Source organism: Hippocampus bargibanti, linkage group LG13, assembly GCF_051943395.1.
Source record: "Hippocampus bargibanti isolate YZ-2025 linkage group LG13, ASM5194339v1, whole genome shotgun sequence".
Classification (NCBI taxonomy): Eukaryota; Metazoa; Chordata; class Actinopteri; order Syngnathiformes; family Syngnathidae; genus Hippocampus; species Hippocampus bargibanti.
In genome coordinates, this window is record NC_142746.1 from 3,009,862 (window position 1) to 3,025,269 (window position 15,408).

At 43.8% G+C, this 15,408-nt stretch overlaps 12 non-coding genes across 12 annotated transcripts; all 12 read right to left on the minus strand.

Moving 5' to 3' along the window:
- Positions 1-980: 980 nt before the first annotated feature.
- LOC148889009 (5S ribosomal RNA) lies at positions 981-1,099 on the minus strand. The gene has a single exon (XR_016117065.1). It is a non-coding gene; the product is annotated as a 5S ribosomal RNA (ribosomal RNA).
- Positions 1,100-2,254: 1,155 nt separating this feature from the next.
- LOC148889010 (5S ribosomal RNA) lies at positions 2,255-2,373 on the minus strand. The gene has a single exon (XR_016116997.1). It is a non-coding gene; the product is annotated as a 5S ribosomal RNA (ribosomal RNA).
- Positions 2,374-3,521: 1,148 nt separating this feature from the next.
- LOC148889011 (5S ribosomal RNA) lies at positions 3,522-3,640 on the minus strand. The gene has a single exon (XR_016117016.1). It is a non-coding gene; the product is annotated as a 5S ribosomal RNA (ribosomal RNA).
- Positions 3,641-4,789: 1,149 nt separating this feature from the next.
- Positions 4,790-4,908, minus strand: LOC148889012 (5S ribosomal RNA). The gene has a single exon (XR_016117072.1). It is a non-coding gene; the product is annotated as a 5S ribosomal RNA (ribosomal RNA).
- A 1,150-nt stretch (positions 4,909-6,058) lies between these two features.
- Positions 6,059-6,177, minus strand: LOC148889013 (5S ribosomal RNA). Its single transcript, XR_016117000.1, has one exon. It is a non-coding gene; the product is annotated as a 5S ribosomal RNA (ribosomal RNA).
- A 1,147-nt stretch (positions 6,178-7,324) lies between these two features.
- Positions 7,325-7,443, minus strand: LOC148889014 (5S ribosomal RNA). The gene has a single exon (XR_016117035.1). It is a non-coding gene; the product is annotated as a 5S ribosomal RNA (ribosomal RNA).
- A 1,144-nt stretch (positions 7,444-8,587) lies between these two features.
- LOC148889015 (5S ribosomal RNA) lies at positions 8,588-8,706 on the minus strand. Its single transcript, XR_016117008.1, has one exon. It is a non-coding gene; the product is annotated as a 5S ribosomal RNA (ribosomal RNA).
- A 1,151-nt stretch (positions 8,707-9,857) lies between these two features.
- LOC148889016 (5S ribosomal RNA) lies at positions 9,858-9,976 on the minus strand. Its single transcript, XR_016117046.1, has one exon. It is a non-coding gene; the product is annotated as a 5S ribosomal RNA (ribosomal RNA).
- A 1,149-nt stretch (positions 9,977-11,125) lies between these two features.
- On the minus strand, positions 11,126-11,244 carry LOC148889017 (5S ribosomal RNA). Its single transcript, XR_016116995.1, has one exon. It is a non-coding gene; the product is annotated as a 5S ribosomal RNA (ribosomal RNA).
- Positions 11,245-12,395: 1,151 nt separating this feature from the next.
- LOC148889018 (5S ribosomal RNA) lies at positions 12,396-12,514 on the minus strand. The gene has a single exon (XR_016117066.1). It is a non-coding gene; the product is annotated as a 5S ribosomal RNA (ribosomal RNA).
- Positions 12,515-13,661: 1,147 nt separating this feature from the next.
- Positions 13,662-13,780, minus strand: LOC148889019 (5S ribosomal RNA). Its single transcript, XR_016116996.1, has one exon. It is a non-coding gene; the product is annotated as a 5S ribosomal RNA (ribosomal RNA).
- A 1,147-nt stretch (positions 13,781-14,927) lies between these two features.
- Positions 14,928-15,046, minus strand: LOC148889020 (5S ribosomal RNA). Its single transcript, XR_016117011.1, has one exon. It is a non-coding gene; the product is annotated as a 5S ribosomal RNA (ribosomal RNA).
- Between the last annotated feature and the right edge of the window lie 362 nt (positions 15,047-15,408).

The following is a 15,408-nucleotide window of genomic DNA, read 5'->3' on the forward strand; positions in this document are numbered from 1 at the left end:
CAGCTGATGCGTTTTCGTGGGTAACTTTTCTTTGACTTCCAATGCAATCCGTTTCGTCCATTCATTCCGGGTAGAGTGAACGCTGGCGCGAATGGTTGCCTCTGTTCACTCGCACAAAAAAAACGTTCTTATCCCGTGACTGTAAAGTGGCCTTTAGAGCTTTGAAAGGCGCTTAAAATGTTATGTATAACTATGAATATTATGTGGTGAAATGGTTGATCAGATCAGTGTCGCTGTGTGATTACGTCAGCAGAGGGCGTCAAGGACCAGACGGACAGTAATCATAATAAATGTCAAAAGAAAAGGATAGGGAATTAAACCCAAAATGCTGAAGATACTAAAAGGAGAGGAGTAGCGTTACCTTACATTGCAGGGCTGTCTGAAAAACTACAGAGTCCTTTGGCAACACAAAATTCCTACTTATTTCAAACCGATAAACACTTGAAGGCAAAAATGAGTACATCCAAAAGATAGGCTGTCAAATGAAAAACAAAGTAATGTAGTTCATTCAATACATTGGAAAAATGAAAATTATAAAGAGCAAAACATGGGGGAGACTAAACAAATTCTCAAAAAAAAAATACTTTATCAACACCGCTGGGATAATACGAGTGGGCCTCAATCTGCAGTACATATGCACCTCAAAGCTAGCTACCGCTCATTTGACGACAATGAGGTTAAAATTGTAGCGAAAGGAAAATAGATGGTTTGAAAGGGGAGTAAAAGAAGCTGTCCAGCACGCAGAAGCCCAGTTCTGCTTCGCGTACGAGTACTGTCATGACGGTCCCCCATGCGGACAGCTCCCTCTGCCGGAAAGCCATATCGTTACACGCAGCGACTCAAGAGTAAAATCAACGTGTGGGAAGCCGTTTAAAATCGCGTCGGGGGTGATCGTGAAATGAAAAGTGAAATCGGATCGCGAACGGGAGAGACCATTTCTCGGCCCACAGTGTTTGGGGTGGCTGCAAAAAAAAAAAAAAAGCTTACAGCACCTGGTATTCCCAGGCGGTCTCCCATCCAAGTACTAACCAGGCCCGACCCTGCTTAGCTTCCGAGATCGGACGAGATCGGGCGTTCTCAGGGTAGTATGGCCGTAAGCGAGGGAATCGGCAGAAAATCCTCTTTATAGTGTTGCTGGGAGAGCGTCTTTCTTTGCTCATGGTGTTCGTCCCTGTAGGATGATGGTTATTTGGTTTTCCAAATACGGGCTTGAATCGATGAAGGTGTTATTTGTGGTCGTGTTGTCAAATAAGGCGCATGTGAGTCCAGCTGATGCGTTAACGTGGGTAACTTTTCTTTGACTTCCTATGCAATCCGTTTCGTCCATTCATTCCGGGTAGAGTTGAACGCTGCCCGCGAATGGTTGCTTCTGTTCACTCGCACAAAAAAAAACGTTCTGATCCCGTGACTGTAAAGTGGCCTTTAGAGCTTTGAAAGGCGCTTAAAATGTTATGTATAACTATGAATATTATGTGGTGAAATGGTTGATCACGAGATCAGCGTCGCTGTGTGATTACGTCAGCAGAGGGCGTCAAGGACCAGACGGACAGTAATCATAATAAATGTCAAAAGAAAAGGATAGGGAATTAAACCCAAAATGCTGAAGATACTAAAAGGAGAGGGAGTAGCGTTACCTTACATTGCAGGGCTGTCTGAAAAACTACAGAGTCCTTTGGCAACACAAAATTCCTACTTATTTCAAACCGATAAACACTTGAAGGCAAAATTGAGTACATCCAAAAGATAAGCTTTCAAATGAAAAACAAAGTAATGTAGTTAATTCAATACATTGGAAAAATTAAAATTATAAAGAGCAAAACATGGGGGAGACTAAACAAATTCTCAAAAAAAAAAACTTTATCAACACCGCATGGGATAATACGAGTGGGCCTCAATCTGCAGTACATATGCACCTCAACTAGCTACCGCTCATTTGACGACAATGAGGTTAAAATTGTAGCGAAAGGAAAATAGATGGTTTGAAAGGGGAGTAAAAGAAGCTGTCCAGCACGCAGAAGCCCAGTTCTGCTTCGCGTACGAGTACTGTCATGACGGTCCCCCATGCGGACAGCTCCCTCTGCCGGAAAGCCATATCGTTACACGCAGCGACTCAAGAGTAAAATCAACGTGTGGGAAGCCGTTTAAAATCGCGTCGGGGGTGATCGTGAAATGAAAAGTGAAATCGGATCGCGAACGGGAGAGACCATTTCTCGGCCCACAGTATTTGGGGTGGCTGCAAAAAAAAAAAAAAAAAAGCTTACAGCACCTGGTATTCCCAGGCGGTCTCCCATCCAAGTACTAACCAGGCCTGACCCTGCTGAGCTTCCGAGATCGGACGAGATCGGGCGTTCTCAGGGTAGTATGGCCGTAAGCGAGGGAGTGTGCCAGAAAATCCCTCTTTATAGTGTTGCAGGGAGAGCGTCTTTCTTTGCTCATGGTGTTCGTTCTTGTCGGGTGATGGTTATTTGGTTTTCCAAATACAGGCTCTAATCGATGAAGGTGTTATTTGTGTCGTGTTGTCAAATAGGTGCATGTGAGTCCAGCTGATGCGTTTTCGTGGGTAACTTTTCTTTGACTTCCAATGCAATCCGTTTCGTCCATTCATTCCGGGTAGAGTGAATGCTGGCGCGAATGGTTGCCTCTGTTCACTCGCACAAAAAAAACGTTCTTATCCCGTGACTGTGAAGTGGCCTTTAGAGCTTTGAAAGGCGCTTAAAATGTTATGTATAACTATGAATATTATGTGGTGAAATGGTTGATCAGATCAGTGTCGCTGTGTGATTACGTCAGCAGAGGGCGTCAAGGACCAGACGGACAGTAATCATAATAAATGTCAAAAGAAAAGGATAGGGAATTAAACCCAAAATGCTGAAGATACTAAAAGGAGAGGAGTAGCGTTACCTTACATTGCAGGGCTGTCTGAAAAACTACAGAGTCCTTTGGCAACACAAAATTCCTACTTATTTCAAACCGATAAACACTTGAAGGCAAAAATGAGTACATCCAAAAGATAGGCTGTCAAATGAAAAACAAAGTAATGTAGTTCATTCAATACATTGGAAAAATGAAAATTATAAAGAGCAAAACATGGGGGAGACTAAACAAATTCTCAAAAAAAAAATACTTTATCAACACCGCTGGGATAATACGAGTGGGCCTCAATCTGCAGTACATATGCACCTCAAAGCTAGCTACCTCTCATTTGACGACAATGAGGTTAAAATTGTAGCGAAAGGAAAATAGATGGTTTGAAAGGGGAGTAAAAGAAGCTGTCCAGCACGCAGAAGCCCAGTTCTGCTTCGCGTACGAGTACTGTCATGACGGTCCCCCATGCGGACAGCTCCCTCTGCCGGAAAGCCATATCGTAACACGCAGCGACTCAAGAGTAAAATCAACGTGTGGGAAGCCGTTTAAAATCGCGTCGGGGGTGATCGTGAAATGAAAAGTGAAATCGGATCGCGAACGGGAGAGACCATTTCTCGGCCCACAGTGTTTGGGGTGGCTGCAAAAAAAAAAAAAAAATCTTACAGCACCAGGTATTCCCAGGCGGTCTCCCATCCAAGTACTAACCAGGCCTAACCCTGCTTAGCTTCCGAGATTGGACGAGATCAGGCGTTCTCAGGGTAGTATGGCCGTAAGCGAGGGAATCGGCCAGAAAATCCCTCTTTATAGTGTTGCAGGGAGAGCGTCTTTCTTTGCTCATGGTGTTCGTCCTTGTCGGATGATGGTTATTTGGTTTTCCAAATACGGGCTTGAATCGATGAAGGTGTTATTTGTGTCGTGTTGTCAAATAAGGCGCATGTGAGTCCAGCTGATGCGTTAACGTGGGTAACTTTTCTTTGACTTCCAATGCAATCCGTTTCGTCCATTCATTCCGGGTAGAGTGAACGCTGGCGCGAATGGTTGCTTCTGTTCACTCGCACAAAAAAAACGTTCTTATCCCGTGACTGTAAAGTGGCCTTTAGAGCTTTGAAAGGCGCTTAAAATGTTATGTATAACTATGAATATTATGTGGTGAAATGGTTGATCACGAGATCAGTGTCGCTGTGTGATTACGTCAGCAGAGGGCGTCAAGGACCAGACGGACAGTAATCATAATAAATGTCAAAAGAAAAGGATAGGGAATTAAACCCAAAATGCTGAAGATACTAAAAGGAGAGGAGTAGCGTTACCTTACATTGCAGGGCTGTCTGAAAAACTACAGAGTCCTTTGGCAACACAAAATTCCTACTTATTTCAAACCGATAAACACTTGAAGGCAAAATTGAGTACATCCAAAAGATAAGCTTTCAAATGAAAAACAAAGTAATGTAGTTTATTCAATACATTGGAAAAATTAAAATTATAAAGAGCAAAACATGGGGGAGACTAAACAAATTCTCAAAAAAAAAAACTTTATCAACACCGCATGGGATAATACGAGTGGGCCTCAATCTGCAGTACATATGCACCTCAACTAGCTACCGCTCATTTGACGACAATGAGGTTAAAATTGTAGCGAAAGGAAAATAGATGGTTTGAAAGGGGAGTAAAAGAAGCTGTCCAGCACGCAGAAGCCCAGTTCTGCTTTGCGTACGAGTACTGTCATGACGGTCCCCCATGCGGACAGCTCCCTCTGCCGGAAAGCCATATCGTTACACGCAGCGACTCAAGAGTAAAATCAACGTGTGGGAAGCCGTTTAAAATCGCGTCGGGGGTGATCGTGAAATAAAAAGTGAAATCGGATCGCGAACGGGAGAGACCATTTCTCGGCCCACAGTATTTGGGGTGGCTGCAAAAAAAAAAAAAAAGCTTACAGCACCTGGTATTCCCAGGCGGTCTCCCATTCAAGTACTAACCAGGCCCAACCCTGCTTAGCTTCCGAGATCAGACGAGATCGGGCGTTCTCAGGGTAGTATGGCCGTAAGCGAGGGAGTGTGCCAGAAAATCCCTCTTTATAGTGTTGCAGGGAGAGCGTCTTTCTTTGCTCATGGTGTTCGTTCTTGTCGGGTGATGGTTATTTGGTTTTCCAAATACAGGCTTGAATCGATGAAGGTGTTATTTGTGTCGTGTTGTCAAATAGGTGCATGTGAGTCCAGCTGATGCGTTTTCGTGGGTAACTTTTCTTTGACTTCCAATGCAATCCGTTTCGTCCATTCATTCCGGGTAGAGTGAACGCTGGCGCGAATGGTTGCCTCTGTTCACTCGCACAAAAAAAACGTTCTTATCCCGTGACTGTAAAGTGGCCTTTAGAGCTTTGAAAGGCGCTTAAAATGTTATGTATAACTATGAATATTATGTGGTGAAATGGTTGATCACGAGATCAGTGTCGCTGTGTGATTACGTCAGCAGAGGGCGTCAAGGACCAGACGGACAGTAATCATAATAAATGTCAAAAGAAAAGGATAGGGAATTAAACCCAAAATGCTGAAGATACTAAAAGGAGAGGAGTAGCGTTACCTTACATTGCAGGGCTGTCTGAAAAACTACAGAGTCCTTTGGCATCACAAAATTCCTACTTATTTCAAACCGATAAACACTTGAAGGCAAAATTGAGTACATCCAAAAGATAAGCTTTCAAATGAAAAACAAAGTAATGTAGTTTATTCAATACATTGGAAAAATTAAAATTATAAAGAGCAAAACATGGGGTAGACTAAACAAATTCTCAAAAAAAAAAAACTTTATCAACACCGCATGGGATAATACGAGTGGGCCTCAATCTGCAGTACATATGCACCTCAACTAGCTACCGCTCATTTGACGACAATGAGGTTAAAATTGTAGCGAAAGGAAAATAGATGGTTTGAAAGGGGAGTAAAAGAAGCTGTCCAGCACGCAGAAGCCCAGTTCTGCTTCGCGTACGAGTACTGTCATGACGGTCCCCCATGCGGACAGCTCCCTCTGCCGGAAAGCCATATCGTTACACGCAGCGACTCAAGAGTAAAATCAACGTGTGGGAAGCCGTTTAAAATCGCGTCGGGGGTGATCGTGAAATGAAAAGTGAAATCGGATCGCGAACGGGAGAGACCATTTCTCGGCCCACAGTATTTGGGGTGGCTGCAAAAAAAAAAAAAAAAGCTTACAGCACCTGGTATTCCCAGGCGGTCTCCCATCCAAGTACTAACCAGGCGTGACCCTGCTTAGCTTCCGAGATCGGACGAGATCGGGCGTTCTCAGGGTAGTATGGCCGTAAGCGAGGGAGTGTGCCAGAAAATCCCTCTTTATAGTGTTGCAGGGAGAGCGTCTTTCTTTGCTCATGGTGTTCGTTCTTGTCGGGTGATGGTTATTTGGTTTTCCAAATACAGGCTTGAATCGATGAAGGTGTTATTTGTGTCGTGTTGTCAAATAGGTGCATGTGAGTCCAGCTGATGCGTTTTCGTGGGTAACTTTTCTTTGACTTCCAATGCAATCCGTTTCGTCCATTCATTCCGGGTAGAGTGAACGCTGGCGCGAATGGTTGCCTCTGTTCACTCGCACAAAAAAAACGTTCTTATCCCGTGACTGTAAAGTGGCCTTTAGAGCTTTGAAAGGCGCTTAAAATGTTATGTATAACTATGAATATTATGTGGTGAAATGGTTGATCAGATCAGTGTCGCTGTGTGATTACGTCAGCAGAGGGCGTCAAGGACCAGACGGACAGTAATCATAATAAATGTCAAAAGAAAAGGATAGGGAATTAAACCCAAAATGCTGAAGATACTAAAAGGAGAGGAGTAGCGTTACCTTACATTGCAGGGCTGTCTGAAAAACTACAGAGTCCTTTGGCATCACAAAATTCCTACTTATTTCAAACCGATAAACACTTGAAGGCAAAATTGAGTACATCCAAAAGATAAGCTTTCAAATGAAAAACAAAGTAATGTAGTTTATTCAATACATTGGAAAAATTAAAATTATAAAGAGCAAAACATGGGGGAGACTAAACAAATTCTCAAAAAAAAAAAACTTTATCAACACCGCATGGGATAATACGAGTGGGCCTCAATCTGCAGTACATATGCACCTCAACTAGCTACCGCTCATTTGACGACAATGAGGTTAAAATTGTAGCGAAAGGAAAATAGATGGTTTGAAAGGGGAGTAAAAGAAGCTGTCCAGCACGCAGAAGCCCAGTTCTGCTTCGCGTACGAGTACTGTCATGACGGTCCCCCATGCGGACAGCTCCCTCTGCCGGAAAGCCATATCGTTAAACGCAGCGACTCAAGAGTAAAATCAACGTGTGGGAAGCCGTTTAAAATCGCGTCGGGGGTGATCGTGAAATGAAAAGTGAAATCGGATCGCGAACGGGAGAGACCATTTCTCGGCCCACAGTATTTGGGGTGGCTGCAAAAAAAAAAAAAAAAGCTTACAGCACCTGGTATTCCCAGGCGGTCTCCCATCCAAGTACTAACCAGGCCTGACCCTGCTTAGCTTCCGAGATCGGACGAGATCGGGCGTTCTCAGGGTAGTATGGCCGTAAGCGAGGGAGTGTGCCAGAAAATCCCTCTTTATAGTGTTGCAGGGAGAGCGTCTTTCTTTGCTCATGGTGTTCGTTCTTGTCGGGTGATGGTTATTTGGTTTTCCAAATACAGGCTCTGAATCGATGAAGGTGTTATTTGTGTCGTGTTGTCAAATAGGTGCATGTGAGTCCAGCTGATGCGTTTTCGTGGGTAACTTTTCTTTGACTTCCAATGCAATCCGTTTCGTCCATTCATTCCGGGTAGAGTGAATGCTGGCGCGAATGGTTGCCTCTGTTCACTCGCACAAAAAAAACGTTCCCGTGACTGTGAAGTGGCCTTTAGAGCTTTGAAAGGCGCTTAAAATGTTATGTATAACTATGAATATTATGTGGTGAAATGGTTGATCAGATCAGTGTCGCTGTGTGATTACGTCAGCAGAGGGCGTCAAGGACCAGACGGACAGTAATCATAATAAATGTCAAAAGAAAAGGATAGGGAATTAAACCCAAAATGCTGAAGATACTAAAAGGAGAGGAGTAGCGTTACCTTACATTGCAGGGCTGTCTGAAAAACTACAGAGTCCTTTGGCAACACAAAATTCCTACTTATTTCAAACCGATAAACACTTGAAGGCAAAAATGAGTACATCCAAAAGATAGGCTGTCAAATGAAAAACAAAGTAATGTAGTTCATTCAATACATTGGAAAAATGAAAATTATAAAGAGCAAAACATGGGGGAGACTAAACAAATTCTCAAAAAAAAAATACTTTATCAACACCGCTGGGATAATACGAGTGGGCCTCAATCTGCAGTACATATGCACCTCAAAGCTAGCTACCGCTCATTTGACGACAATGAGGTTAAAATTGTAGCGAAAGGAAAATAGATGGTTTGAAAGGGGAGTAAAAGAAGCTGTCCAGCACGCAGAAGCCCAGTTCTGCTTCGCGTACGAGTACTGTCATGACGGTCCCCCATGCGGACAGCTCCCTCTGCCGGAAAGCCATATCGTAACACGCAGCGACTCAAGAGTAAAATCAACGTGTGGGAAGCCGTTTAAAATCGCGTCGGGGGTGATCGTGAAATGAAAAGTGAAATCGGATCGCGAACGGGAGAGACCATTTCTCGGCCCACAGTGTTTGGGGTGGCTGCAAAAAAAAAAAAAAAAGCTTACAGCACCTGGTATTCCCAGGCGGTCTCCCATCCAAGTACTAACCAGGCCTAACCCTGCTTAGCTTCCGAGATTGGACGAGATCAGGCGTTCTCAGGGTAGTATGGCCGTAAGCGAGGGAATCGGCCAGAAAATCCCTCTTTATAGTGTTGCAGGGAGAGCGTCTTTCTTTGCTCATGGTGTTCGTTCTTGTCGGATGATGGTTATTTGGTTTTCCAAATACAGGCTTGAATCGATGAAGGTGTTATTTGTGTCGTGTTGTCAAATAAGGCGCATGTGAGTCCAGCTGATGCGTTAACGTGGGTAACTTTTCTTTGACTTCCAATGCAATCCGTTTCGTCCATTCATTCCGGGTAGAGTGAACGCTGCCGCGAATGGTTGCTTCTGTTCACTCGCACAAAAAAAACGTTCTTATCCCGTGACTGTAAAGTGGCCTTTAGAGCTTTGAAAGGCGCTTAAAATGTTATGTATAACTATGAATATTATGTGGTGAAATGGTTGATCACGAGATCAGTGTCGCTGTGTGATTACGTCAGCAGAGGGCGTCAAGGACCAGACGGACAGTAATCATAATAAATGTCAAAAGAAAAGGATAGGGAATTAAACCCAAAATGCTGAAGATACTAAAAGGAGAGGAGTAGCGTTACCTTACATTGCAGGGCTGTCTGAAAAACTACAGAGTCCTTTGGCAACACAAAATTCCTACTTATTTCAAACCGATAAACACTTGAAGGCAAAATTGAGTACATCCAAAAGATAAGCTTTCAAATGAAAAACAAAGTAATGTAGTTAATTCAATACATTGGAAAAATTAAAATTATAAAGAGCAAAACATGGGGGAGACTAAACAAATTCTCAAAAAAAAAAACTTTATCAACACCGCATGGGATAATACGAGTGGGCCTCAATCTGCAGTACATATGCACCTCAACTAGCTACCGCTCATTTGACGACAATGAGGTTAAAATTGTAGCGAAAGGAAAATAGATGGTTTGAAAGGGGAGTAAAAGAAGCTGTCCAGCACGCAGAAGCCCAGTTCTGCTTCGCGTACGAGTACTGTCATGACGGTCCCCCATGCGGACAGCTCCCTCTGCCGGAAAGCCATATCGTTACACGCAGCGACTCAAGAGTAAAATCAACGTGTGGGAAGCCGTTTAAAATCGCGTCGGGGGTGATCGTGAAATAAAAAGTGAAATCGGATCGCGAACGGGAGAGACCATTTCTCGGCCCACAGTATTTGGGGTGGCTGCAAAAAAAAAAAAAAAAAGCTTACAGCACCTGGTATTCCCAGGCGGTCTCCCATCCAAGTACTAACCAGGCCTGACCCTGCTTAGCTTCCGAGATCGGACGAGATCGGGCGTTCTCAGGGTAGTATGGCCGTAAGCGAGGGAGTGTGCCAGAAAATCCCTCTTTATAGTGTTGCAGGGAGAGCGTCTTTCTTTGCTCATGGTGTTCGTTCTTGTCGGGTGATGGTTATTTGGTTTTCCAAATACAGGCTTGAATCGATGAAGGTGTTATTTGTGTCGTGTTGTCAAATAGGTGCATGTGAGTCCAGCTGATGCGTTTTCGTGGGTAACTTTTCTTTGACTTCCAATGCAATCCGTTTCGTCCATTCATTCCGGGTAGAGTGAACGCTGGCGCGAATGGTTGCCTCTGTTCACTCGCACAAAAAAAACGTTCTTATCCCGTGACTGTAAAGTGGCCTTTAGAGCTTTGAAAGGCGCTTAAAATGTTATGTATAACTATGAATATTATGTGGTGAAATGGTTGATCACGAGATCAGTGTCGCTGTGTGATTACGTCAGCAGAGGGCGTCAAGGACCAGACGGACAGTAATCATAATAAATGTCAAAAGAAAAGGATAGGGAATTAAACCCAAAATGCTGAAGATACTAAAAGGAGAGGAGTAGCGTTACCTTACATTGCAGGGCTGTCTGAAAAACTACAGAGTCCTTTGGCATCACAAAATTCCTACTTATTTCAAACCGATAAACACTTGAAGGCAAAATTGAGTACATCCAAAAGATAAGCTTTCAAATGAAAAACAAAGTAATGTAGTTTATTCAATACATTGGAAAAATTAAAATTATAAAGAGCAAAACATGGGGTAGACTAAACAAATTCTCAAAAAAAAAAAACTTTATCAACACCGCATGGGATAATACGAGTGGGCCTCAATCTGCAGTACATATGCACCTCAACTAGCTACCGCTCATTTGACGACAATGAGGTTAAAATTGTAGCGAAAGGAAAATAGATGGTTTGAAAGGGGAGTAAAAGAAGCTGTCCAGCACGCAGAAGCCCAGTTCTGCTTTGCGTACGAGTACTGTCATGACGGTCCCCCATGCGGACAGCTCCCTCTGCCGGAAAGCCATATCGTTACACGCAGCGACTCAAGAGTAAAATCAACGTGTGGGATGCCGTTTAAAATCGCGTCGGGGGTGATCGTGAAATAAAAAGTGAAATCGGATCGCGAACGGGAGAGACCATTTCTCGGCCCACAGTATTTGGGGTGGCTGCAAAAAAAAAAAAAAAGCTTACAGCACCTGGTATTCCCAGGCGGTCTACCATTCAAGTACTAACCAGGCCCAACCCTGCTTAGCTTCCGAGATCGGACGAGATCGGGCGTTCTCAGGGTAGTATGGCCGTAAGCGAGGGAGTGTGCCAGAAAATCCCTCTTTATAGTGTTGCAGGGAGAGCGTCTTTCTTTGCTCATGGTGTTCGTTCTTGTCGGGTGATGGTTATTTGGTTTTCCGAATACAGGCTTGAATCGATGAAGGTGTTATTTGTGTCGTGTTGTCAAATAGGTGCATGTGAGTCCAGCTGATGCGTTTTCGTGGGTAACTTTTCTTTGACTTCCAATGCAATCCGTTTCGTCCATTCATTCCGGGTAGAGTGAACGCTGGCGCGAATGGTTGCCTCTGTTCACTCGCACAAAAAAAAAACGTTCTTATCCCGTGACTGTAAAGTGGCCTTTAGAGCTTTGAAAGGCGCTTAAAATGTTATGTATAACTATGAATATTATGTGGTGAAATGGTTGATCACGAGATCAGTGTCGCTGTGTGATTACGTCAGCAGAGGGCGTCAAGGACCAGACGGACAGTAATCATAATAAATGTCAAAAGAAAAGGATAGGGAATTAAACCCAAAATGCTGAAGATACTAAAAGGAGAGGAGTAGCGTTACCTTACATTGCAGGGCTGTCTGAAAAACTACAGAGTCCTTTGGCATCACAAAATTCCTACTTATTTCAAACCGATAAACACTTGAAGGCAAAATTGAGTACATCCAAAAGATAAGCTTTCAAATGAAAAACAAAGTAATGTAGTTTATTCAATACATTGGAAAAATTAAAATTATAAAGAGCAAAACATGGGGGAGACTAAACAAATTCTCAAAAAAAAAAACTTTATCAACACCGCATGGGATAATACGAGTGGGCCTCAATCTGCAGTACATATGCACCTCAACTAGCTACCGCTCATTTGACGACAATGAGGTTAAAATTGTAGCGAAAGGAAAATAGATGGTTTGAAAGGGGAGTAAAAGAAGCTGTCCAGCACGCAGAAGCCCAGTTCTGCTTCGCGTACGAGTACTGTCATGACGGTCCCCCATGCGGACAGCTCCGTCTGCCGGAAAGCCATATCGTTACACGCAGCGACTCAAGAGTAAAATCAACGTGTGGGAAGCCGTTTAAAATCGCGTCGGGGGTGATCGTGAAATGAAAAGTGAAATCGGATCGCGAACGGGAGAGACCATTTCTCGGCCCACAGTATTTGGGGTGGCTGCAAAAAAAAAAAAAAAAGCTTACAGCACCTGGTATTCCCAGGCGGTCTCCCATCCAAGTACTAACCAGGCCCGACCCTGCTTAGCTTCCGAGATCGGACGAGATCGGGCGTTCTCAGGGTAGTATGGCCGTAAGCGAGGGAGTGTGCCAGAAAATCCCTCTTTATAGTGTTGCAGGGAGAGCGTCTTTCTTTGCTCATGGTGTTCGTTCTTGTCGGGTGATGGTTATTTGGTTTTCCAAATACAGGCTTGAATCGATGAAGGTGTTATTTGTGTCGTGTTGTCAAATAGGTGCATGTGAGTCCAGCTGATGCGTTTTCGTGGGTAACTTTTCTTTGACTTCCAATGCAATCCGTTTCGTCCATTCATTCCGGGTAGAGTGAACGCTGGCGCGAATGGTTGCCTCTGTTCACTCGCACAAAAAAAACGTTCTTATCTCGTGACTGTAAAGTGGCCTTTAGAGCTTTGAAAGGCGCTTAAAATGTTATGTATAACTATGAATATTATGTGGTGAAATGGTTGATCAGATCAGTGTCGCTGTGTGATTACGTCAGCAGAGGGCGTCAAGGACCAGACGGACAGTAATCATAATAAATGTCAAAAGAAAAGGATAGGGAATTAAACCCAAAATGCTGAAGATACTAAAAGGAGAGGAGTAGCGTTACCTTACATTGCAGGGCTGTCTGAAAAACTACAGAGTCCTTTGGCAACACAAAATTCCTACTTATTTCAAACCGATAAACACTTGAAGGCAAAAATGAGTACATCCAAAAGATAGGCTGTCAAATGAAAAACAAAGTAATGTAGTTCATTCAATACATTGGAAAAATGAAAATTATAAAGACCAAAACATGGGGGAGACTAAACAAATTCTCAAAAAAAAAATACTTTATCAACACCGCTGGGATAATACGAGTGGGCCTCAATCTGCAGTACATATGCACCTCAAAGCTAGCTACCGCTCATTTGACGACAATGAGGTTAAAATTGTAGCGAAAGGAAAATAGATGGTTTGAAAGGGGAGTAAAAGAAGCTGTCCAGCACGCAGAAGCCCAGTTCTGCTTCGCGTACGAGTACTGTCATGACGGTCCCCCATGCGGACAGCTCCCTCTGCCGGAAAGCCATATCGTAACACGCAGCGACTCAAGAGTAAAATCAACGTGTGGGAAGCCGTTTAAAATCGCGTCGGGGTGATCGTGAAATGAAAAGTGAAATCGGATCGCGAACGGGAGAGACCATTTCTCGGCCCACAGTATTTGGGGTGGCTGCAAAAAAAAAAAAAAAAGCTTACAGCACCTGGTATTCCCAGGCGGTCTCCCATCCAAGTACTAACCAGGCCCGACCCTGCTTAGCTTCCGAGATCAGACGAGATCGGGCATTCTCAGGGTAGTATGGCCGTAAGCGAGGGAGTGTGCCAGAAAATCCCTCTTTATAGTGTTGCAGGGAGAGCGTCTTTCTTTGCTCATGGTGTTCGTTCTTGTCGGGTGATGGTTATTTGGTTTTCCAAATACAGGCTCTAATCGATGAAGGTGTTATTTGTGTCGTGTTGTCAAATAGGTGCATGTGAGTCCAGCTGATGCGTTTTCGTGGGTAACTTTTCTTTGACTTCCAATGCAATCCGTTTCGTCCATTCATTCCGGGTAGAGTGAATGCTGGCGCGAATGGTTGCCTCTGTTCACTCGCACAAAAAAACGTTCTTATCCCGTGACTGTAAAGTGGCCTTTAGAGCTTTGAAAGGCGCTTAAAATGTTATGTATAACTATGAATATTATGTGGTGAAATGGTTGATCAGATCAGTGTCGCTGTGTGATTACGTCAGCAGAGGGCGTCAAGGACCAGACGGACAGTAATCATAATAAATGTCAAAAGAAAAGGATAGGGAATTAAACCCAAAATGCTGAAGATACTAAAAGGAGAGGAGTAGCGTTACCTTACATTGCAGGGCTGTCTGAAAAACTACAGAGTCCTTTGGCAACACAAAATTCCTACTTATTTCAAACCGATAAACACTTGAAGGCAAAAATGAGTACATCCAAAAGATAGGCTGTCAAATGAAAAACAAAGTAATGTAGTTCATTCAATACATTGGAAAAATGAAAATTATAAAGAGCAAAACATGGGGGAGACTAAACAAATTCTCAAAAAAAAAATACTTTATCAACACCGCTGGGATAATACGAGTGGGCCTCAATCTGCAGTACATATGCACCTCAAAGCTAGCTACCGCTCATTTGACGACAATGAGGTTAAAATTGTAGCGAAAGGAAAATAGATGGTTTGAAAGGGGAGTAAAAGAAGCTGTCCAGCACGCAGAAGCCCAGTTCTGCTTCGCGTACGAGTACTGTCATGACGGTCCCCCATGCGGACAGCTCCCTCTGCCGGAAAGCCATATCGTAACACGCAGCGACTCAAGAGTAAAATCAACGTGTGGGAAGCCGTTTAAAATCGCGTCGGGGGTGATCGTGAAATGAAAAGTGAAATCGGATCGCGAACGGGAGAGACCATTTCTCGGCCCACAGTGTTTGGGGTGGCTGCAAAAAAAAAAAAAAAAGCTTACAGCACCAGGTATTCCCAGGGGGTCTCCCATCCAAGTACTAACCAGGCCTAACCCTGCTTAGCTTCCGAGATTGGACGAGATCAGGCGTTCTCAGGGTAGTATGGCCGTAAGCGAGGGAATCGGCCAGAAAATCCCTCTTTATAGTGTTGCAGGGAGAGCGTCTTTCTTTGCTCATGGTGTTCGTCCTTGTCGGATGATGGTTATTTGGTTTTCCAAATACGGGCTTGAATCGATGAAGGTGTTATTTGTGTCGTGTTGTCAAATAAGGCGCATGTGAGTCCAGCTGATGCGTTAACGTGGGTAACTTTTCTTTGACTTCCAATGCAATCCGTTTCGTCCATTCATTCCGGGTAGAGTGAACGCTGCCGCGAATGGTTGCTTCTGTTCACTCGCACAAAAAAAAACGTTCTTATCCCGTGACTGTAAAGTGGCCTTTAGAGCTTTGAAAGGCGCTTAAAATGTTATGTATAACTA